Below are 22,279 nucleotides of genomic sequence, written 5' to 3' on the forward strand. Positions count from 1 at the left end.
ACTACCCAACTATGTATGGACTATTAGAGATAAACAATCATTGCATTACATTAAAGAAAAACAAATGCTCATGTCTTCTGAGTGATTGTATCAATAGATCATTTGGATTCAGTGGCACCACTGATTTTTATTTTTCTCTTATTGTAGTTTAACTTAACCATTTTATAACACTAGACATATTCTAATAGAGTTTTTGATATTTTTAACTATGCATAGGTGTATGACTGCATGTGATTATGTGTAGCTGGAGAGTTTTCTCTCCAGGTCCTGCCAAGCCCTGGCAGTCCAACAACCCACTTATAAAATAAACACACAGACGCTTATATTGTTTACAAACTGTATGGCCATGGCAGGCTTCTTGCTAACTGTTCTTATATCTTAAATTAACCCTTTTCTATAAATCTATACCTTGCCATGTGGCTCATGGCTTATTGGCATCTTCACATGCTGCTTGTCATGGTGGCAGCTGGCAGTGTCTCCCTGCCTCAGCCCTCCACTTCCTGGCTAGCTCAGTTGGTAGAGTATGAGACTCTTAATCTCAAAGTTATGGGTTCAGGCCCCATGATGGGCACTATATGTAGTCGTTGAGTTTTCTCTTCAGGTCCCGCCAAATCCCGGCAGTTCCTTAGCCCACTTATAAAATAAACATACAGACACTTATATTGGTGAAATTATTAAGGCCACTCCACATAGTTAAAAGGAAATTTATTTAATGGCGTAACTTACAAATTAAGGGATAGGTAGGTCGCGGGGTCTGGGGAAGGTGTATCGTAGTCCAGCGGTGTTCTCTGGAGCTCTGCTTGGTCCACCTACACCGTTCAGGGTCCCGGAACAGAGAGAGCGCTGGCCCATCCAGATCTCGGGTTTCCAGGCGCCTCCCTTCACCCCGCCTTGTAGGCGTGACAGTTGCCAAAGTCTCAATGGGGGTTGGAACTTCCAGATCAAAGCTGGAATGGCTACCCATTACATACTTATATTATTTAAAGTGCTTGGCCATTAGCTCAGGCCTATCATTGTCTAGCTCTTACTTTTATATTTAGCCCATTTCTATTAATCTACACTTTGCCACGTGGCTTGCGGCTTATTGGTACCTTACATCTTCCTTGTCCTGGTGGCGGCTCCAGCAGTCTCTCCCTTTCCTTCCTGTTTCCTCAATTCTCTGCTCTGTTAGTCGTGCCTATACTTCCTGTCTGGCTATTGGCCAATCAGTGTTTTATTTATATAGAGCAATATCCACAGCAATTATGTGCACATGAGTGTAGGTGCCTGTGAAGAACAGAGGTGCTGGATCCCCCAGAGCTAGAGTTACAAACATCTGTGAACCACCCGACTTCATTTATGGGTGCCAAACTCTAGTCCTCTGAAAGATTAGCAAGTGCTCTTAACTACTGAGCCATCTCTCCAGCTCAGACATGCTCTTTCTTTTTGGATGTGAATCTCACATCATCCAATTACAACTTGCATCTTGCCCACATATTACCTGCCTTGGTCTGTAACATGAATCTTAAAAGGTCTTATTAATAAAAAACCCAGAGCCAGATATTGGGGTGAATTATGAAAGATCAGAGAAGCAGAACAAGCCACAGCCAATCTTACCTTGACAACTCTTCATCCAATCCTGTTTCCATGAATCCTCAGACTGAAAGCTTCTGAGTCCCCACCCAAATGGATCTCAGCTGAACTGCTGCTAAAAGCCTAAAAGTTTAAAAGCCTCTAGTTCTTGGTCCTCATTCCTTATATACCTTTCTGCTTCCTGCCATCACTTCCTGGGATTAAAGACATATATATTTCCCAAGAAAAGACATGAGATCTCAAATGCTGGGATTAAAGGTGTGTGCCACCATGCCTGGCTCTGTTTCCAATGTGGCCTTGAACTCACAGATATCCAGACTGATCTCTGCCTCCCGAGTGATAGGACTAAAGGTGTGTGTGTGCCACCACTGTCTGGCCTCTATGTCTAATCTAGTGGCTGTTCTGTTCTCTGACCCCAGATAAGTTTTATTAGGGTACACAATATATAGGTGGACACAGTATATCACCACATTGGTCTTCTTTGAGGGAGGACATCAGTAGACTTCCCAGCTTCTAGTTAAAAATTGGCAAAAAGGATCCAAATAAAAAAATGAGAGGTAGAAAAAGAGTGACATTAGGGTGAGTGTTCCTCTTGGGTCTCCTACCTCAGTTTGAAGGTATCTCTCCCAAGGTCACAGTCTTCCTGAGGCAGCTCTGCAGAGAAAGCTCTTTCTTTCTGGGTTCTAACACCCATTCTACTCTCATTCCTCGTGATGGCAGTAGCTCCTTGTGTACACAGTCTTAGTGTACTATTTCTTGAAGTTCTTTATCAAGCCTACTCTTCTGTAATTGGTTCCAATGTAAATAAGATTTCTTGGAATATTCCTAATTTAAGCTTGACATCTGTTTCCTGTTCAAACTCTGATTGAAAAAAACAAAACAGGACATAAACAACATGAAATTCCTAGAGATCTCTCTCACTATTCTCTCCCATTACTGTAACAGTCTTATTTGTCTTTATTGGTCTTGGATGAATGTTGAGCTTTTTTGTTTCTCAAAGGAATAGTATTGTGCAGAGAAGAAGTACATCTGCCTCTTTTTATCATTTATCCAACATTATATAACTTTTGTCTTTTTCTCAGATTTATCTAAATAAGTTCCATATCCAATGAATCACCATAGAATCTGCAAAGATGATCCTCAATGCTTCCTTTATATGTCTTCATTGCAGAGTAATAAAACAGCACCTGTATAACAAATGTAATTCTTTCCATTCTCTTAGCCTATATATCAGTGGTTCTCAACCTATGGGTCACAACCCCTTTGGGGTCACATATCAGATCATCTTGCATATCAGATGTTTACACTATGATTCATAGCAGTAGCAAAATTACAATTATGAAGTAGCAACAAAATAATTTTATGGTTTTGGGGGTCATCACAGCATGAGGAGGGAACTGTACCAAAGGGTCACCACAGGATTAGGAAGGTTGAGAACCACTGCCCTGTGTGGTCTTTAACATCCAATTTATCCATTTGTAAAGTAAGGTAATGGAGCCAACAATATCTTCCAAGCTCTTTCAAAACAGAATGTCTGGGGTTTTTTTTCTTATATTATGTCTGAAAGAGAAATTGAACACATTTATTTTATAGTGTTTTATACAGACTTTATGGAATACTATACAGATGAATGCATGTGTATAGTATTGATGAATCAATGTATAGGTACACAAAATTTTTCTTTATATTTGAAGTTGGTATCATAACAGTCTTGTGAAACATAGTTTGAGAACCAGATAAAAGTGTGAACACTCACAAGCACTGGATCATGCTATAGGAAGGACATTCATCACAGGTCATCTTTAGCCTTTCATTTCCAGTAACTCATTCTTCCACTAATCACCTACCATCTGACTGGTGAAGTTAGGCAATCCCACCAAAAACACACCATCACCTACACTGATTTTGTGAACCAGAAGAAATGAAAACCAAACGTACACAAACTTAAGTGGTGTGTGTGTGTGTGTGTATGTGTGTGTGTGTGTGTGTGTGTGTGTGCAACAGTATGCAGCTGCACATGTATGCGAGTACACAAGTGCATGTGTACATGTGGAGGTCAGAAAATACCTTCAGGTGTCATGTCTAAGATGTGGTCCTTTTTTTTTTTTCCAGACAGGATTTCTTGTAGGATTGGAGCTTGCCATGAAGTCTAGGCTGGCTGACTCACAAGGCCCAGGGATCAGCCTATCTCTCTCCCTAGCACAGTGGCAGGTTGACAAGGGCTCACCACTGCACCTGCCTGTTTGTTTGTTTGTATTTTAAAGATAAGTGAGCTTTCATTTATTAATTTTATTTATTCAAAATTTTCATACATGTACACAATTTATCTTGATCACATCAAGCCTTCACTCCTTTCCTCCAATCCCCATGGAATCTTCCAAAGATATCTCCCTACCAAATTCATGTCCTGTTTTGTGTGTTACCCTCTGACTTCAATTATCACTGCTCATAAATGGATGGGCTTTTTTGTGACATGAGTTTTGGAATTGAGCCTAGGTCCTCATGTTTGCAAGACAAATACTTGAAAGACTGAGACATCTCATCAGCCCCAGTTTCCCATTTTATCATCCACTCCATCCACTGAGAGGATGGGTAAATGACAACTGTCAATCGCCAACTTGAGATAACACATAGTGGGAGAGAACTCAATGGATATTATAAAAAATAATGAAAATGGTTTAATTTGCCATTGTCAAGCAAGACACAAATCACTACCCTCCCTAAACCCAACTGGACACGATATCAGTATCCATGCCTGAATGACTGAACCTTTGGCTTACCATTATGACTCTAGCATGCAACACCTCATGTGACCCACAGAAAATACCCAAATATACCTGACAAAATAACACATGGCTGGATAAAAGATTGTGCCTCTCTGCTATCACTTAGAACAGATGCAGTATATATTGATCTTTCTTCCTAAAAAAAAAAAAAAAAAAAAAAAAAAAAAGTTCTGGAAGTTCAAATCCTTAGTCTTATATAAATGAACATAAAATTAGTGATCTAATTTTCTAAAGTAAACACTTAATTGTCCTCCAAAATGTATATCCAGATGCAACTAAGTAATTACATATGCAAAACAAAAATTTGCAAGTAAATTACTTGTGTGCATGTGTGAGGACATATTTTACAGGTGCAATTTAGGTGCAAATTTCTGAAATTTTGAACCCAGGCATTCAACCCATCTAACACATTTTTACTATGATGTGAGGAATAAAATAGAAAAGCTGTCTTGGTTCTGAAAGTGTACTTGTATCTAGACTTCTATATCAAGCAGCTTAATGCCTTAGAGTATTTGGGCAAGGGGAATTAAAAATAATAACAGAGTTATTTCATTTGGGAGTATGGTTCTTAACTTAGAAGTTACTTGAGGTTTAAATCCCATACTTTCTTCACCAGCTCTACAGTCTCCCAGGGATTATCAGCAGGCAAAATAAAGAAGGGAAGAAATTTATCTCAGGACCCCATATTTTGTCTGTTTTTGTCTCCTTTCTCCTAATATCAAGGTTATGCCTCATTCTGGGAAGTTTTCAATAACTATCTGGCTTGATTAAAACAGTTCACCACCATTGAACCTTATATTTTAGGTATTTTGGTCCTCAGAGGCAAAATCAGACTTGATCTGTATACAGATAAAAATAATGTTTTGTCAATTTGGTGAGGATAATAATTGGTGCATTGTTAGTAACACAGATTCCGCAGGCCAGCTACTAGAGATGCAGATCCTGATCCTGGGAGGCTGTGACACAAGAGGTGTTGTTTGCAATAATCAGTCCAAGAAACCCTAAACCAGATTTGGGGAAATATCACCTTAAATCTCTCGGTCTTATATCCCAAGTTGACATTTAACCAAAAATTGTGAGGTAATTTTAATAGCGGATATCAGGTGACAAGTTTCAGCCTAACATTTACAAAGTACACTATTTTTTGTTTGAACTATTTCTTTTAATTTTTTATTTATTTTATAATTTAATTTAATTTTACATATCAGCCACAGATTCCCCTGTCCTCCCTCCTCTAGCCCCCCCCCCCCCGTCCTCCCCCAGCCCACCCCCCATTCCCATCTCCTCCAGGGCAAGGATTCCCCTGGGGATTCAGCTCAGCCTGGTAGATTCAATCGAGGCAGGTCCAGTCCCCTCCTCCCTTCGTCCAGGGTGAGCAAAGTGTCCCTGCAAAGACCCCAGGTTCGAAACAGCCAGCTCACACACTAAGGACAGGTCCCAGTCCCACTGCCTGGGGGCCTCCCAAACAGTTCAAGCTAATCAACTGTCTCACTTATCCAGAGGGCCTGATCCAGTTGGGGGCTCCTTAGCTATGGGTTCATAGTTCGCGTGTTTCCACTAGTTTGGCTATTTGTCCCTGTGCTTTTTCCAATCGTGGTCTCAACAATTCTCGCTCATAGAATCCCTCCTCTTTCTCGCTGATTGAACTCCTGGAGCTCCACCTGGGGCGTGGCCATAGATCTCTGCATCAGCTTCCATCAGTCATTGGATAAGAGTTCTAGCATGACAGTTAGAGTGTTTGGCCATCTGATCATCAGAGTAGATCAGTTTGGGCTTTCTCTCGACCATTGCCAGTAGTCTATTGTGGAGGTATCTTTGTGGATTTCTGGGGACCTCTCTAGCACTTTGCTTCTTCCTATTCCCATGGGGTCTTCATTTATCATGGTCTCTTTTTCCTTGTTCTCCCTCATGTAGATCTTCAAAGAAGAGTTAATACCAATACTCTTTAAATTGTTCCTCACAATAGAAACAGAAGGAACATTACCAAACTCCTTCTATGAGGCTACAATTACCCTGATTCCCAAGCCAAACAAAGATGCAACAAAGAAAGAGAACTACAGACCGATCTCCCTCATGAACATTGATGCAAAAATACTCAATAAAATACTGGCAAACAGACTCCAAGAACACATCAAAATCATTATCCACCATGATCAAGTAGGCTTCATCCCAGGGATGCAAGGGTGGTTCAACATACAAAAGTCCATCAATGTAATACACCATATAAACAAACTGAAAGAAAAAAAACACATGATCATCTCACTAGATGCTGAAAAAAAAAAAAACAAAGTACACTATTTTAAGCCACATCATTGTGGTAATCCAGTGTAATAGAAGGAACTCAAATATGAAGCAGGGGATTTTGCTTTGAAAATGCGTTCCTTCATTTGGGAAACATACAGAGATGAGCAAGCTCCTGTGCTCCTCAGAGCAGCAGTTGCCTTATAAATCGTCTTAACTTTCTCTCCAGGTTAGTAAGGGTGGGAAGTAAGCAAAGAAAAGAGCATCCAAGCCCTGCGTGGGAGGCAGGGCTCTCCTCCCTCTGAAGTGGGAAGTGGCTATACATGAGTGCCCAGAGCCAGGAAGTGACCAGGTATCAGGCTCAGGTTTTGTAGGATGAATGAAGGAAGTAAGAGTGATGAGCTGTGCATATCAAACCCTCGGGGCCAGATCAGCATGAAGATATTCTAATCACTCACAGATGAAAACACTGGGGATAAAGTCAATGCCTGGCAAATTCCTAAGGCACACAATACCAAAGTGAAAATGGTATTGAGCCCCATTTGGTTGATATTGAGGGCATATAACCTATGAATCAGGATTCCACACACAGGTTAAATTCATGTCTAAAAGACATGAGAAAGTTTTGCTGATTATACAGCTGAAATTGGAAATGAGTTTCAAACCTTGAAGTGTAACATGGTGGCAGGATATGTAACATGGAGTAGGTCAAGTGCTGGCTTGCTTCAGTAGCCACCCAAAGCAAGAAACTCTAGAAAAAAAATAAAAACAGAGTGCAGGGCATCTGTCCAGGCTTTTGCTGCAGACTGCTAGAAAAACTATGTCATGAAGAAAAGTAAAATGCATGGTTTTATGCTGGTCATTATAACAATTTCATCCTACATGACACCTGCCCTCTGAAATGAGGAAGATACCATGGGGAAGATGCTGATGACCAAGGTTTCAGTGGAGAAAGAGATCATAGACAGAGGAACATTTCTGACATTGAAACATAACTAGAGGAAGATAGGCCTTGCATACCAGATTAAGGAGACTGGAAATGCTTTCTGCAAAGTCATCTGACACTTCCACAGAGCTCCAAAGCTAAGCGCAGTTCTGTTCCTCTCCCAAGTGCATCACAGGAATAAAAAGATATGGTTCTGAAAGAACAGCTCCTGGTGCATCAGCTGCTCTCTATGGAACCATTCCTATGGGCCTGGCCATGAACCACAGACATAGTCTGTGCTTCTTACACCCTCAACAAGGCTGATATTACTGTGCCTATTTTAGACAAGGAAGTCACTATCTAGAAAAGTTAAGAGGCATATCCAGAATAATCTGAGAGCCTATAGTTAGCCTGACCCTAGAGCCTACTCTGCTCCATAGTCTGCCTCCTGGCTTTCCATGAAATCCCAGAGCAATCTACTTATCAACACAGCTGCTTGCCTCAGTTTCTCGTTTCTTCCTTATCTGTCCTAAGATAATCTCTCCACCATTTCCACATAGTCATGTACGCTGCCACATATGTTATATGCATCTTTATTTAAAGTTAACAAACTAAAAGTGAAATATGTGGATGATAATATCAGTGAAATTATCAAAAAAAATTCTCTTGAATTTACTTGGGAAAAAATAGCCTGTATAAATGTTCCCAATTTTATTTTTCTCAGTTTCCTTCTTTTTCAGCCTTGAACCCCACAGAGATGTATGTTTGTAATTTAAAAAAAAATTACCTTCTGATACTAAGAACACAATGCCAAATATTGTCTGGAGCTGCTCAAAATAGAAGCTTAAAATGAAAACGGCTCTTCCTACACCTGCAGCCTCAGTACTGTCACACATTACTGCAGAAACTGTGCCAAATTTCAACTGAAATACCTTTTTCTTTTCGTATGTTCTCCGCATTGATCTTTCCTTCTATTAGCTTTGCTAGGAGTGACCAAATATTATATAACAATAGTCAAAAATATCACATGCCTTTCATCCTTGTAGCCAAGCATTTGACTGTCCCAAGATAAATCTGTCTTTTACTAATGAAAAATTGATGCTTAGAGAGGTTTATCCATCGCGCCTGAGGCCATGAAGAGCCTGAAGTAGCACTACAAAGTTAATTGTGGAATCAAGTATTCTTCTGTCCCTGGAGTTTATGCTTAGGTATCTCAACTCTTACTAGTATTTTAAAAAGAGTCTTTTTTTAGGGTACATTTCTTCATAAGCCTCGTTCATTTTTTGAAACTTCTCGGGGGCAGGGAAAGTTCTCTTGGTTATTGGTAGCTAACAAACTATTCCTAATATGGATATTTGGTGATTATAGAGGTTTTCCTGTTTCTGTCCCTTCTTAGAATGTATTTAGAGGGAGTTTTAAGAGCATTTATACTTCTACAAGATACCATGAATTAAAACCATAAGTGAAAAGAAAATGCCAAAAGTACGGCTTGGTTATACTTTCTCTCCTGCAAAAAGTACACTAACTGTAGATCCCATATGGTCTTCTAAACACACTAATAGCAAACAAGTAAGGGAGATTTGAGCAGTTATCCCTTTGGGTCTCCTACAGAAATAAACAGCTGCAGAAGAGAAGGCATTTTCTTGGTGTCACAAGTTCTTTCCAAAGGACTGTAGAATACGTGTAGTGCTAGCAATTGACTTCATTTGGCTTGTTCGTTTTCTATCTGTCTTCCTTTAAGAGTTTGACATGTCAACTTGCTACCAAAATTTAAACACTCTAAATAGTTTCTCTAATTCACAAACTTGAGATTAGCAACATCAAATCACATGAGTACTATTTTCCCTAGGGTATAGTAATTAAGTGATATCATGAATTTTACACTGTCTGCCTACTCCTCCTCATAATCTGTAGAATTCCACAACTCTTGTCTAGCCCTTCTTGCAAAATTTGAATTTCTGGACAGGTATCTGTAGTCAGGAGAGAAGACAGTAGTGCCACCTGGTGCTCAAAGAGATGAGATTTCATCCCCACCTCCTGTCCCCACCTCCTGCCCCACCTGGCGCGGCACACAGAATCATTTGTAAAAAGAATCTTGTTTATCACCTCCTCATTTTCCCTCCTCCCAGGCTTCCTTGACACTTGTTTCCTCAGTTCATGTAAACAAGTCAAATGATAGTAGGAGAGTCACATGATGGGAGTAACCCTCAAGTCTGGCCGGTACCGACTCCAGTGTTAAAATAAAGATACACCAAAGTGAAACTATTTATTGCATTTTTGGGCATTGAACATTGAAAGGATTCCAAATATCGAGGACCAGGGAGGAAATAAGCACAGATGCCGCCATTTGGTGGGTTGTTGTTGTTGTACATTTTAGAGACAAAATACAGTAAATGTTTTACAGACATAGTTGCATTACTATGCATCCCCTGACATATTGTGCTTGTCACTTTATTATTTAGCATTTATGCTGTGTTTTAACCATCCTATATTATTTTCACAAGCCTACCAAATAGATTAGTTTTACTCCTGTGCAAACCTGGTCATACATGACCAGACATGTTAATATTGTTCTTTTCCACTTGGAAAGCTCTTACAAAAGGAAGTTCAATGCTTTGCCCTGTGCCTTCTATGTCATTCACACAATGTCTGATAACAACTCAGTGTGTGCAGAGAAGGGAAACTGAGGTAGAAAGCAGCTAGAAAGTAGAGGTCAGCCATGGAGATTTTTCACTCTAGGGGCAGTGACACCGGAGATAAAACAAAGATTGCCACAACGTGAGAGCTCCAATTTTGAAATAAGGATGTGCCACAGCTAATACATTTGTGTGTGTGTGTGTGCGCACGCGCGCGCAGCTGGGGGACATCAAACATTGAAAGGATTCCAAATATCAGTTATGATCACATAGGTGAATTGATATACACATCATACATTATATTCATTTAACCTACTTTTATACAAGTATGACAAAGGGAGAGGGAATGTTATGGAGGGAGAGAAAAAGAGAAAGGGGGGAACTATTTACAAAGAAGATCGCCCGCAGAAGTTCTCATGGTCCATCTCAGCTACCCATGCACATACTGCTTAGGGTAGAGCACTGAGTACCTGTCTAGTTCTGAAGACATGATCATTCCTGTGTGTGTGTGTGTGTGTGTGTGTGTGTGTCTGTGTGTGTCTGTGTCTGTGTCTGTGTGTGTGTGTGATCATAAACCATAAGTTAAGTATAAGCCAACTGCTTTACTGATGCTTAATTAATGAAAGTACAAACTGCTCCAATATCTGAGAAAAAAAGTGCTGTGTAGGACTCACTGAGCACTAGTTGTCAATGGCCACTGTGGCATCAATGTGGTCCTGCATGTTCTATTGATTGGGAGTGGTAATGATATATAACTCAAATGCTTAATTTGCTCTGGGGAAAGATTAAAGTATGACTTCTTGCTTCTTGTCTGTGTATCAGGAAGTTCCTGAGAAAGAAGATGGCCTTTCAAAGTCTGTCTTAAAAGTGACTAAAATTTGTCCAGATTTGTGAAACTTATAGCTCACTCCAAGAAAATAATTTGCAGAGCAATATACAGAGGCAGAAATGTACAGCAATGTAGAGAGGCAGAAATAATTGAAATAATAGCATTTTCTATTATCATAGTCTAGGTGCTTTGGTGTGGTCAAAGGCAAAGTTGCAGGCAGAGGAGCAGTGTTGGAGCTTTGCATTTTACACATCGAGACATCAGACATAACGTCCAAAAAGAAATATCATACTGTATCCTAGAACAATAAAAGGCTGTCTAGTGACTGTACAAAGTGACCAAGCGAAAGCTGGGATAAATTTGGAAACTATTCCCAAGGTACATTCGAGAAACAATGAAAGATTAAACTAAGGCGTTGGCAGTGGGAGGGAATAGAGTTCAGTTTTCAAGCAATGCTGAAGTCAAAAATGACAGGCTTTGGTGACAGATTGGATGCAGAAGATGGCGTGATTCCCAATTCAAAGATATCTAAAAAGTTGATTTAGTCAAGCCTCAAGAAGCGAGTATTTATAAATTTGCTCCAATTCATAAGAAGAGCTTAGGAATTAGATTCACACACAAAATCCAGTGACCACTTATTGACACAGCTGAAAATGACTGCTACTGATGTTATGGAGAGTGTTTATTAGAAGCACTTACACAAAACAGGTCCATATCTACTATAAAACAACCATTCTTAAAAATTTCACTTGTAGCACAGGTCTTGATCCTAATGAAGGGTTGTGCTTGAAAGATTGTGATGTAGTTTAGAAATTAATGTGTAGAAAAGGACAACTACTATGTTAGTTATCTTTTTAAAAGAAAAATACAGAACATAAAAATGTATTTCTATTTTTTCCTTATTTGTGGAAATTAAAATCAGCCTTACCATGTATATATATATATATATATATATATATATATATATATATATATATATATATCATACATATACTGTGGCCCCATCAAATATACAAATATATGTATATTTGATGGGGCCACAGTATTCTGATTTCTGGTCAAATTTTATTCTCAGTGTTTCTGTAAAGATCTTTTTACATATTGTTGATATTTAAATTAGCAAGCCAGGAATGAGTTAAACAGATTAACCATCTATATTTTGGGTGATTTTCAGTTGAAGGTCATAATAGAAAATGATGGTTTTCCTTATGACTTGAACTGTGAGTCTGTCTCCAGCATTTCAGGCTACCCTTTAGGTACATATGTGTGCGTGTGTACTTATGCCCGTATATTTCTCTAGAAAGCCCTGATTGATACACTTAGCTATTACAGTAGCCCTAATTGAGGAAGTTCTTTTAAAATTAGAAAATATACTTTGACATTTGAATCCATTGAAATCTGGCTGTGGTAGTTACTTTTTAAAACATGTCACCCTTTTTGACAACCCTGCATGATAAATGATGCATCCCACAATGGAGATGAAGAAACAAAGAGCACTTAAATGGCATTTGTACCTTAGAAATCCATGAGCCAGTTGACTCCAAATGACTCCCTTCCTGAGACTGCAGAAACTATGGAGAAAAGCTAGACAAGTTCAGATGAACTCCAAAGGCCTATTGTAAAAGAAACTTCTGTGATTCCATTTATCATTCTACTTGGAAGTGACAGCTTCCAAACGAAACAGAATGTCTATCAGAATTCGACATCATTGCATATATTAATAGGCCCATAACTGAGCTATAAAGTCACATAGTCAAACAAGAGGCCAGATAAACAAGGTGGAGCTAAGGGTTTAATGAAGGGTGATGAATAGCTGAGGGTCACCAAGAAGTAAGAAAAACTGAACATGAAGGTTAGGGCAGATATGATGTGGAAGAGAGGGAAAATAATGGAATGCAAGAGGCCTAGAAGTTTTCATATTGTAAACTGCCTGTGAAACACTAGGAAATGCAAAAACAGAATTGGTCTGCAATTTAGAATTAAGCTATAAGCTGTTGTAGAATACACCCACTTTCTGTTTCTTCTAAGGTTTGATGAACACATCTGGCCCTGTTTACAAAGCTTTGTCATGTGACAAAAAGCAAGCTCCATCACTGGGAGGCAAAAATTGGCTAGAAGTAGGTAATGACTCAACCTGCCCTCACCCCCTGCCCTTTCATGGCATGGAGTCTGATGGTCCCAGTTTATACTGACATAGGGCAAAGAGGAGCAACAGCCACCTGACACAAGATGTTAGTCAAAGAAAGAACATTTTTACAGAGCAAAAAGATGGAATGAGGCAAGAAGCTCTGTAGATCTCTGGAAAAAACGGATCAGATGCCAAGTGCAAATGGAGATAGCACAGTTTTATTTATATTGTAAAGAATTATAAATAGTGAAAGACCCTATAGGCATGAACAGGTTAAAAAACAGCATTGGTTGATGACTCTTGAGTCATACTAATCCTAAGTGTGGCATGTGATTCCTATCTACACTTCTTGAAGTAGTACAGACTCTACATGAAACCCCCTCCCTTCCATTTTGTCTTCATTTGGTTGACTATGAAAAATATTGTCTCTGTAAATGTTCAAGACATTGTGTCTCTTCTCATACAGATTTTTTTAGAAGTAACTCCTGATCCTATATGGTTATGCACACTTAAAATTCAATGATGCTTTATATCACAAATTAATCATAAATATCACTCATTTCTGAAGTTCAGTGCCCTGACATTATAGGATATCCCACCATACCACCCAGTTCTGTGAGGTCTATAGATGAGAATACTGCTGATTTTTGTAAATAGAGTTCAGAGATCAAACCAGATGTATTGATCTCTGCTCCTATCAGAGATTGTTAAGTCCATAGAGGTTCTTTAAAATGAAATTCAGTTTATACCCTAAAGTCATATAGTTAGTTGTGTGGTGTTCTATTTCTAGCTCTTTGAGGATCCTGTACACTGACTTTGATAGTCACTGCTCCAGCTGGTACTCTCATCCACAGTGAGTAAGTCGTTTCCCAGACCTCATATCTTCTTCAGCATTTGTTCTCATTTGCTTTTTATTCGCCTGTTTTGTTTATTAGGCATTCTGACTTAGTAAGATGAAATTTTAGAATAATTTTAATTTCATTTTCCTGATGGCTAAGAATGCTGAAAATTTTTTGAAAACTTATCTCTTAACTATTTGTAGTCTGTCTTTTGAAAAGGTTCTGTTTAATTCTATGTCCCATATTCTAATTGGGTTATTTTGTTGTTGTTGTTGTTGTTGTTGTTGTTGTTGTTGTCTTGTTTTATCTTTTCTTGATGCTCGGTTTTTTAGTTCTTTGTACATTGTAGTTGTTACCCTCCTGTCAGATGTGTAGCTGGCAAAGATTTTTCAAACTCTGTAAGTGGCTTCTTCATGCCAATGATGGTGTCCTTTGCCATACACACACTTTTTAGTTTCATGGGATCCCATTCGTCAATTATTGGTCTTAATGCCTGTTAAATCTAACTTCTAGGGGGCTGGAGAGATGGCTCAGAGGTTAAGAGCACTGACTGCTCTTCCAGAGGTCCTGAGTTCAATTCCCAGCAACCACATGGTGGCTCACAACCATCTGTAATGAGATCTGGTGCCCTCTTCTGGCCTGCAGATATACATACAGGCAGAACATTGTATACATAATAAATAAATAAATCTTTAAAAAAAAATCTAACTTCTAGCTGAGGTTGCTTTGGTAATGGATAGCCACTAGGCAGTGGATGGTTTACTTTCTTAAGGAGTGTGGACCCTGGTAGGTCTAACAGACCATAGTAGACTCTAGTGAATAGCCACACACCTAAGAGTGTACAGGCAGCACTAATAGCACTTGATAGCTTTTAAAAAATGAGGACACAAAGTTGGGTTGATATAATGGGGGGGGGGAATCTGTCAGGAGATGGGGCTTAGGGGAATGAATATGACCAAAATATAATGTCTGAAATTCTCAAAAAAAAATAGTAGTATTTTTTTAAAAGAAATCGGGTCAACACAGATCCTCAAGAGGCAAACATGGAAATCGTGATTTCTTGATTCTTTGAAAACTTCAACAACTTCAGCTTCAGTGGACTGCATACTGCTCATTTGCCTCAACTGACCCACTTCGCTTATTGGGTTACTGCCTGACAAGCTGTTTGAGTTTGTCTACTGCTCTGACCTCTGCTTAAACAACTCCCATTTTAGAAAACAGTCCACCCTACAGGCAACCCTGGCTATTATTAGTCTCTTCAAATTGTTCAAAAGGTTTTTCTCATATTGAATAAATCGGTTTCCCATGAAATCTAAATTGAATTTCAAAACTTTCATCTTTTCTTCTGTTTAGACCTCAAAAATCTAAATGGCATTGCTTTAGTTTCTAGCACACCATCAGCAATCTTCCCCAAAACTTTTCCATCTATGCCAGTGGTTCTAAATCCTTCCCCCTTCTAGTGACTTCCCTCTGGGTATTATGCAGACATTAGATAATATTATAACAAAAACAGAATTTTCACAATCTTGTTTGTCACGATTAAATTCATATACATATTAGACTGCAATGAAAATCCTATCTCCTTTTTTATATCTACATGTTTTATACTTTGGAATAAATGACTGCTTTGGTTCTCCAATTGAGTGAGTAATGCAGCTATGTCTCAGAAATTATAACTGTCAAGGACAGAATCCATAATGTTCTCACTCTGTCCATTCTGCACTCATGATGGAGTCATCATATGTCCTCTGCATGTGATATGTAAATAATTGAACAAGGAAACACTGCTTTTATATTACTGTTCTAAGTTGGAGTGAGTTTGACAAAGCTTATGGTAATTGACATAAAATAGCACAAGGAAGCATGTGCGGGGTGGATGTAGACAAATGGAAAAGTATTTCCCCTACCCTGCTTTTTTTGGTATAATTTTGTAGACAATTAAATGTTAAATTCTTATATGGGCTGACATTAATTAGGAAAACAACAGCTTGAAAGTACAAGTGACCTGCACAAAGAGACAAAGATAATTACTGACAAAAGCAGATCTAGAGAATCCGGATTTCTTGGATTCTACTTCCTTCCTTTCTTTCAAAAACATATCCACTTCTTATAACTTCCTAGTACCTTCTCAGGATAAAGGTATAATTAATGTATCTTTAAATGTATTGTTTATTCAGAGATTCAGAATACGAAACAAAATTAAATACAACCTGTTAAGAATCATGATCCATTTCTGTAAGGATTTAAATCAAAATCACATGAGTCATCTTTATCTTTCCCATATACATCCATTCAATGTTCAAGGAAGTGGGTACTCTGTTGGATGAGAAAATTGAATGGGGCTGAAATTGTTGATTTCTGGTGCCATTTTTATTTGTGTGTGCTTTATAATGTGCACATTAACTTAATCCACTGCTTTTCATATGTTAACAGGTCAAAATTATGCCTAAAGATGAGTGAGCCTTAAAGTTCTGTAAGAATTTCTAGGTGTTTTTTAAAAAGCTGCGTGGGATTCTTGCAGTGAATTCTGCCTAGCTCTGGAGTAGTTTTCTAGCTTGTAAGTCTGAAATGAACATAAATCTTTTTTAAAAGATCTGTGCTAAAGTAATGTATACTGGAGATTTATAGATGCCTGGGTGGAGAAAACATGAGGCAATCAATTAAAACTTACTCTGAGATATGCAATTAAAGGCAACACCAAGCAAAAGTAAACAGGCTCTTTTAAGAAAAAAATCCTGCTCTTCTTTCATACCTAAAGTCAAAATAAGATTGATGCCTAGTGAACGATGTTACTATATTTCCTCAATGTCTGCAGTAACAGTGACTGTGGGTGTTTTCCATCCACAAGTTTCAGTGTGTGATGATTGGCATAATGTCCTCTGTGAGTTTCAATAAGGATACCAATGGTAAATCTTGATGGAAACTGCATTTCACTAGTATTAGTAACAGCTGACAAAAATCTCCCAAACTAAAGAATAATCTTTTGTTCTTAAAATAAAACTCATGTCAGTAAAAATGTTACTTTGCTTACTTGATGGTCTCAACAAAATTATCCATTGTGTTAGCTAAAAACAAAGCCTGATTTAGAATGAGAGTCATTTCTAATTCAAGGTCAATTCTACTATGCTAATTACATTTATGATGCTGCATTTTCAACTCTTGATTCTGACTGAATTAATAATATATCAAGATCTTTCTAAGAAGAAACCATTATATAGTCAGCAGAATAAAAAAACAAATAGTGGAAGAAAATGTCTATAAATAATATATCAAATAAGTATCCAATATCTAGAATATATGAAGAGTACCCACAGCTCAACAACAAAATAATCACAATAAAACATCAAGTGACTTAAATAGGCATTTCTCCAAAAAAGACAAATGACCAATAAGCAAAGAAAAAAATGTCTTACATCATTAATCATTACAGAAATATAAGATAAAAGCACAAAAGACACTTTTCATTTTTATTAAGATGATCTAATGGTTACTCTTCATCACCTACCTGCATGCATTGATAATCACCCAAAATGAACAGTGAGATACATATCTAGGTATCTGTGAGGGAATTTCCAGACAGGATGCACTAATGAGGGAAATGCTACCCTTGAATGTGGGTGGTGCCATCCTCAGAGGTTAAACCCTATGTGAAATACAAGGAGGGGAAAAAAGTGACCACATTCCCTTATATTTTTTTGTCTACTATAAAAAAATCTCATGACATCACCATCTCGATTTACTATTTCAAAACTGACCCAGAAACAGAGCTAAATGACATTGGCTGTGTCAAGAAACAGCAGAGGGAACAAAATACACAACAGATACTTCTGGAAAAAAATATACAGGAACAATCAGTATCCAGGCCTTCACCACTCTCCTGGTATTAAGACCGTTGTTAGTCTCGTCGGAAAAAAATAAAAAACCACAGTCCAGTTACAAGACTACTGAAGCAATTCAGAATAAGAGGACATCAGTATCACGCCTTATATTACCTGTTTACACTGTTTCCTTTTTCCTGTTGTCCATAGAAAGAGACAATAGATCTTAGAGATGATGGATGGATGGATGGATGGATGGATGGATGGATGGATGGATGGATGGATGGATATAAAGACAAGCAGACAGATATAAAACAATGTAGTGGATAGCCATTCCAGCTTTGATCTGGAAGTTCCAACCCCCACTGAGGATTCAGTAACTGTCACGCCTACAAGGCAGGGCCAAGAGAGGGCCCTGAAGACCCGAAATCCAGATGGACCACCTTCTCTTGGTTCCTGGACCCTGGACGCTAGAGGTAGACCGAGCAGAGTTCTCCAGAGAACACCGCCGGACTGCGATACGTCTTCCCCAGACCCTGCAACCTACCTATCCCTTCACTTGTAAGTTACGCCACTAAATAAACCTCTCTTTTAACTATGTGAAGTGGCCTTAATAATTTCACCAATATCTGGCGCTCCCGTGGGGCAAATTCCAAAGGACTGGGTGGCTCCCACCCTCAGCCTCCTCCCCGGCTGGCGGGTACCTAAACCCGCCTGCAAAGTTCCATATAACCAGGGAATGCCTACACGGTTCCATTCCCGAAAAAGGGAGCAGCTAGTCCGGTCTCAGTTCCCTAGCTTAGCCCCCAGACCCCACCCCATTAATTCAATTTCTTAAGGAAAGGAGTGCTTAAACCTCATCTGATCATGTTCAGAAGCAATCCCCTGGTGTGTTCTGTCCATCCCATTCAGTCCATTCCTGCTTTCTTCTTTCCCATGGTAACAACCTCCCAACCACCTCTGTCACCCTCAGCAGGCTTTCCAGTATGAGTGCTTAGCACACAGATTTTCAGATTAGATTAACTTACTTTGTACATAAATTTACATACACCTGTAAGTGAGATTTAATAATGATAGTGAGATCATCAGATTGCTTGGAGGATTAAATGAGTTGCCACCTACAGAATATGTTCACGTGTCTCTTAGCTACACAGCAAGCATCCTGTAAGTGTGAACTATTATCACAACTGTTATTTTATTATTGTTTCTATCATAAAAAAATGCTTCCCTGCTATTCCTCTGGTTGTAAGTTTTTAAGGAAGCATCTCACTTTGTAGTCCAGGCTAGTCTGGACTCACAACATAGCTCATGCTGGCCTTAAATGCCCTTTCCTCCTGCTTTAGCATCTCCCAAGTTCTAGAAATGCAAGTATGCATTCCCACCTTCATATCAAATGCCAAAGTCTGAAATGGACTTAGGAAGAGAGTTGTTTGAGTTTCACAGCAGGTGAGATCGCCATAAGGAGACTCTCTGTGAGGTGAAAGCCAAGGAAGCATGGGCCACTGAGGTCCCCAGGATAGTCTGGGAAGCATCACAAGCTAACCAAATGTCTTTTGCACTGCTTTCTTTTCTAAGCTCCCATTGCTTTGGTTCTCATGTTTTATTGTATCTTTTCCATTTCTTCTCTAAATGGCCAACTCTCTGCTGGGTTTTCAGGCTTACAGCACCAAGCTGGGATCCCTATATTCCTCACATGAATGCTCAACTAAAACACTTAACAGAAACAGTTTCTAAAATGTTGTGTGACTGGAAATGACAGATCATCTTAGGGCAGTTGAGAAACAAACAGGATCTTCAGGAAGACACACAGCAGTGCTAGTATCTGTTGAGTTCCACTCTAATTTTAGATAAGGCTGGCCATGTCTTCAACAACTTCTCTACAAAAATTCCGCTGGCCTTCTTGGCATACTCATTTCACATAGTCCCTATAATCTGTCAGAGCTCCGACCTTACATACTGGTCCTGGTGAAATGTTCCTTTCTAAACTTTCCTTTAACTTCTACATATCCTTCACCTCAACTTAAGCAAACTGCATTGATGAGTCTTCCTTCCTTCGCACTGCCAATAATTTGGTCTCTTTTATATGGCAGCAGCCAGCCCTAGAAGTGGCATGTTACACTGCATTGTTGTGACAAGAGCTGACTACTATAGAAATCTTCTTAACATATCCATTCTTCATGACCTTAAACTACAAGGAAACATCCTCCAGTTTAGGAAATGGAAAGTAATTCTCACAAGACAAGATTTACATACATGAACTAATTACAGTTGAACCTGAGCATTCAATATATGCCAGGATTTGTTTCCAATAATTGCTTCTAAATCTACCTCTTCTGTGTGAGAAAACTGATTCAGAAACTTACTTAACTTTCTCCTCATAATCATCCCACTAGCAAGAGGCAGGAACTCCAGGCAGCTCTATCTCAAATGACAGCACACGAACCTCTTCCTCTCCCACAATGTATCTTAAGATTAATTATGTTACATGTTAAAGTGATAGTCATAATCTAATAACAAATTAGTTTCCAGATTGATGTTATATTCAGATCATTTATGTTTGTGATTGATAGTTGGTAGAGACTAGTTCAAACTCTTCACATAAAACAGGAAATATTTAAAGCATTTTAACTATACACATTATATAACTTGGCACTTCACTTAAATTTCAGAATACTACATCAGTTACCCCAATAGACCAGAAGAGAATATTTACCCATGGCAGCATGGAGGCCCAGAGTCTTTAAAGTAAAGCTTTCTTTTGCACTTCTCCTGTAACATATCCACTGATGGACATTTGTGTTTGTGCACACACATCTCAAATTGGACAAAGACCAAATGACCATAATTTTACCATTATAAAGAAAAACATGCTTGAAAAATATGACATAAAATGCCTCAAACAACAATTTAGTGAAAGTGTGGTTGATAGATACCAATTTGGAGTAATTTGCTCTGATTTTTTTAGTCTCTTTGGCATCCAAACAAAACCTCTGTTTTGGATGTTTTGTTATGTTTTTTTTTTATATTTCCATTCAGATTTTATATATATATATATAGTGTCTTTCTTAACACAGAAAATATCTAAGAAGAAAAAGACATAATTATGCTTCTCATTTGAATAGTAAACTACTGTATATCCTGACAGACCACAAAGCAAGTTATGTACCAAAATACCAACAAACAACCCTCCAAAGAAAGCCTTAGTGTGAATAGTAAGCATTGTGATGACCCTTTTTCACCCCATCTTCCTATTTTTATTAATTCTATGTTAGAATAAAGAGTAATTGGTTGTATCTTGGCATCTTCACATATGTGTGTCATTATATTTTGTTTTCATTCTTCTCCATTGACCACTGCCTTTTCTGGTGCCCATTACCCTCACCTCCATTGCTTTTTTTCTTTGCCCCAGTTAATCTCTCTTTCTTCTTCCTTATTATGTATATTCCATCACCCTCTGCATTTCCACCCTCCTGTAAGATCTTTTCCTTTCTGATCATGATTCTCTTTATATTTTCCTGACCTACACACACTAATATGAATTTAAAGATACTACTATTGTTCTTCTAATAGGACATATTAGTAATCCAACCCCTATAAACTTCTTTTAATATGCATAGATTAGCACATCTCTGTAGTTGAAAGTTTCTCCTGCCCTTCCGTGCCCAGCATTCCAGATGAATCTCTCCCACTCTCAGTCACACAGCTGCTTATAAAATAACCACTCACAGGCTTAATATTAATTACAAACTGTATGGCCTATGGCTTAAGATTCTTGCTAGCTAGCTCTTTCATCTTAAATTAACCCATTCCTATTAATCTATACATTGCCATGTGGCCGTGGCGTTACTGGTCTGCTGGCATCTTGTTGCTCCTTTGGTGGTGGGCATCTCCTCCAACTATGCCCCTCTTCTCTTTGAATCTCTGCTTGGATTTCCTATCTGGCTCTAAGCTTTCTTACCATAGGCCAAACAGCTTTATTTATTATCCAATGGGAGCCACACATGTTCATAGCACACAGAAAGACATCCCATAGCACATCTCTCAAACCTTATCAAGAGGAATTTCTTTTTATAGCAGATAATGATTAACATAGGGACAATGACTGGCCAAGATGCAGAGAGCAATGATTTTGGAGTGCTCAGCCCCAAGTGCAACATCAACTCATCACTATCTACTGTGGGATGGTCTGTATGCCAAATGTGTTGCTGATTGGTCAATAAATAAATCACTGATTGGCCAGTGGCCAGGCAGGAAGTATAGGCCGGACTAACAGAGAGGAGAATTGAGAGAACAGGAAGCTGGGTGAAGGAGACACTGCCAGCTGCCACAATGACAAACAGCATGTGAAGATGCCGGTAAGCCACGAGACATGTGGCAAGGTATAGATTTATGGAAATGGATTAATTTAAGATATAAGAACAGTTAGCAAGAAGCCTGCCACGGCCATACAGTTTGTAACCAATATAAGTCTCTGTGTTCACTTGGTCGGGTCTAAGCGGCTGTGG

This window comes from Peromyscus eremicus, chromosome 1 (genome assembly GCF_949786415.1).
Source record: "Peromyscus eremicus chromosome 1, PerEre_H2_v1, whole genome shotgun sequence".
Lineage (NCBI taxonomy): Eukaryota > Metazoa > Chordata > Mammalia > Rodentia > Cricetidae > Peromyscus > Peromyscus eremicus.